Consider the following 3,537-nt stretch of genomic DNA (forward strand, 5'->3'; position numbering starts at 1 on the left):
TTCTCGTTAGAGAGAAGAAGGTTGAGAGGTGACTTAATAGAGACATACAAGATCATCAGAGGGTTAGATAGGGTGGACAGGGAGAGCCTTTTTCCAAGTATGGGGATGGCAAACATGAGGGGACACAACTTTAATGTGATGGGAGATAGGTATAAGACAGATGTCAGAGGTAGTTTCTTTACTCAGAGAGTAGTAAGCGTGTGGAATGCTTTGCCTGCATCGGTAGTAGATTCACCAAGTTTAAGTGCATTTAAGTTGTCATTGGACAGGCAAATGGATGTACATGGAATAGTGTAGGTGGGATGGGCTTCAGATTAGTATGACAGGGCGGCGCAACATCGAGGGCCGAAGGGCCTGCACTGCGCTGTAATGTTCTATGTTCTATGTTCTATGTCCACTCCTGCTCCTAATTTGTGTGTTCATATATACAGTTGTATATCAAGACTTTATGATGTTATTTAAAGGCGGGTCTGCATCTCTGAAAATGGAGATGTATTTTGGCTGCATTAATCACTGAAGGTTCCACATAAAGTTGGGGAAAGGAAGGATGCGTATAACCCTAGACTCTGCTATGGAAATATTGATGGGGTGGTTAGCAGGGGAAGAAACCATAAGACATAGAAGCAGCAACATATAGTGTCACTATATTGTTTAATTATTCTCTCAGTTATTTCTTTGTGTTGTGATTAAACTTCTTTATGACTGCAAGGTTGAAACAGGCATGTTACTGCTCGGAGTTATAGCTCTGTCACCGATGATCTGGAAAATTAATGAAGTAAAAGAATATAATGTTACAGATTTGTACTGATCTTGAGGATAGCAGAAACACAAGCTCATCTCTAGATCATGTCTTGTTTGTGATCTTGATACTTCACATCAGAGTCCTTCTATCTCCGCCTACGCCATATTCCCAATTTTGACTCTCCACAAGTTATTACTCATCTGAAATTCTGCTTCCATCAAAGTCAGAAGGTTGGATTTTCCAGTAGGTTACAGAATCACAACATCAAGATTAAATAATGATCCTGAGCCCATCCTTGCTTGGACTCAGACAAAATATTTTCCCCAAGGACTCTCTGAAGTGGCCTCCTCCACCCTGGGAGATGGGTTCCTAATGCTGCCAACCCAGTCGCAGGGCCACTGACAGCCTTAACAAGAGAGGCAGACATTGCTGAGGCAGTCAAGTGGAGGAAGGTCTACCTCAGAATGGAGGTGCTTTTGGAAGTACTAAAAAAAAATTCAGAGAGGCTGAGCAGGTCAAGTGCCCCAGACTGGATTGGAAGGATTACCTCTATAGCAGCAGTCTATAGCCCACAGACTTGTTGTCTATGGTCCCCTCTTTGGGGATGGATTTTCTGGTTCTGTTCATTCCCTGGGCTACTGTAGTGAAGCCATACCCATTGGTGGGGGAGGGGGGGAGGGGGGGGGGTCACTCCACATGTGTCGGGGTCGGTTCCAGCAATGGCAAAATCCGGTGATTACGTATAAATTGTTGGGCCTTAATGATCTCAATTGGCTGCCTGCCTCCTTTGAGCAGACAGGTGATCAAAATTTCTGATCCATCTCCAGGAATAACCCCTGATGGAGGGAATATTTCTTGACATTATCCCAATATCCCTCTCTGCTGTTTTCCTGATCCCTTACTCCCATTTTCTAGACTGACACACTATGGCTGAGAAAATTCCACCATGCTCTCTGTTTACCCATGTCCTCGCTGGCCTACATTGCCTTGGAATCTCCCTTTCTTTCTTTAAATGTCTCGATGGTCTTGTTGCTACCCACCTTACCTACAGCCACATCCTTCTCCATCTATAAATCCTCTAATTCTCATCTCCTATTCATCTCCTCCTTTTCCTCCACACTGTCGATAGCCAATTCAGTATCTGTCTGTAGACTCCCTTCCCTGTCCAAGCACTGTCTCTTCCATTTTCTCTCTAAAAGATTTATTTTTGACCATGTATTTTCTCCCTACTCTCAACCTCTCATCATAGCTTGAAAACTATTTTGATAACTCTTGTTGTTAAATAACTCAGAACATGGTTCCACTTTAAAGCTACTATATAAATACAAATTATCATTCAAATCACTGATTGATACAGCACTGATGGAGACCATTCAGCCCACCATTGCCTCTGCTGGGTCTTTGATAGAATTATCCCATTAGTCACATTCACCTGTCTGTTCCCCAAAGCCCTGCACTATTTTCCCTGTCAAGTATTTATTTAAATCTGTTTTGAAAGTGCCTATTTAATTTGGTCCCACCATCCTATCAGGCAGTGTGCTCCAGATCTGTGTAAAATTAATGCTTTCCTCATGTCACCTCTGATTCTTTTGCCAATTATCTTAAATCTGTGCCCTCCAGTTGCTGACTTTTCTTCTCTTTCTCTTAATCTTCTGACAGTAATGAGCAGTTCCAGAGCATCAGCAACATTAAAAGAAGGAATATTCAATGCCGGTATTGAATCTCTGAGTTTGCAGGTGGGAAACATGTCAAGTAGTATTTTCTTTACCTAATGAAAACAACTTTCAAATGTGAAAAGTAAAACATTGGAGAAGTTATTATTGAATCCAAAACACAGTTACTAAAATACAATGTAATATTGCAGTGTTTTCTATTTACTAAACATTTATAAGAAAGTAATAAACCAATTGTAGTTATGTTAGAATGTCCCTTAAGTATAAAGATTAACAAATAATTTGTACTTAAGCAGTCTCAATCCCATCCTCAGAACATCCAAAAGCATTTCACAGCCAATGGGAAAGTAGTAGGACTGGCTTAAAATTCCAAATAAGTTGAAGAACACCCCTATGATTGAGTTGATGGTTTTCCTGTGGAGTGACAAGCGAGAGACTAGGAATTTTGCAGGGAGCAAATCACCTTCTGATTCCCAGAAGCCTGTTCACTATCAACATGGCACAAGTCAGGAGTGTGATGGAATACTTCCTACTTGTCCGAATGACCAGAACTCCAATAACACTGAAGAAGCTTGACAACATCAAGGACAAAGCAAAAACAGAAGTTGCTGGAAAAGCTTGGCAAATCTAGCCCTCCCTCAGAACTGGACTTGAAATGTTAACTCTAATTTCTCTTCACAGATGCTGCCAGACCTGCTGAGCTATTCCAGCAACTTCTGTCTTTGTTTATGAGTTACAGTATCTGCAGTTCTTTCAGTTTTTATCTAGGATAAAGCAGCCTGCTTCATTGGCATGAAATCCACAAACATCCACTTCCTCCACCACTGACACTCTAAACTGTACTCCAAACCTAGCTACCTGATGAAGGAACAGTGCTATCAAAGCCAATGCTTCCAAATAAACCTGTTGGGCTATAATCTGGTGTTGTGTGATTTTTAACTTTGTCCACCCCAATCCAACACAGGCACCTCCATATCATCCCTCTCTAATCATGATTTGGAGATGCCGGTGTTGGACTGGGGTGTACAAAGTTAAAATCACACAACACCAGGTTATAGTCCAACAGGTTTAATTGGAAGCACACTAGCTTTCGGAGCGACGTTCCTTCATCAGGTGATAGTG

The 3,537-nt window shown here is 41.6% G+C and overlaps 1 long non-coding RNA gene across 1 annotated transcript in view; it reads left to right on the forward strand.

The window, feature by feature from the left end:
• The first annotated feature begins 2,400 nt into the window (after positions 1 to 2,400).
• LOC122555421 overlaps positions 2,401 to 3,537 on the forward strand; it is a 7,061-nt gene continuing 5,924 nt past the window's right edge. The window contains exon 1 of the long non-coding RNA XR_006313271.1: positions 2,401 to 2,478. This is a non-coding gene — a long non-coding RNA (uncharacterized LOC122555421). The remainder of the gene's footprint in view (positions 2,479 to 3,537) is intronic.

Source organism: Chiloscyllium plagiosum, chromosome 1 (assembly GCF_004010195.1).
Source record: "Chiloscyllium plagiosum isolate BGI_BamShark_2017 chromosome 1, ASM401019v2, whole genome shotgun sequence".
NCBI classification, from domain to species: domain Eukaryota; kingdom Metazoa; phylum Chordata; class Chondrichthyes; order Orectolobiformes; family Hemiscylliidae; genus Chiloscyllium; species Chiloscyllium plagiosum.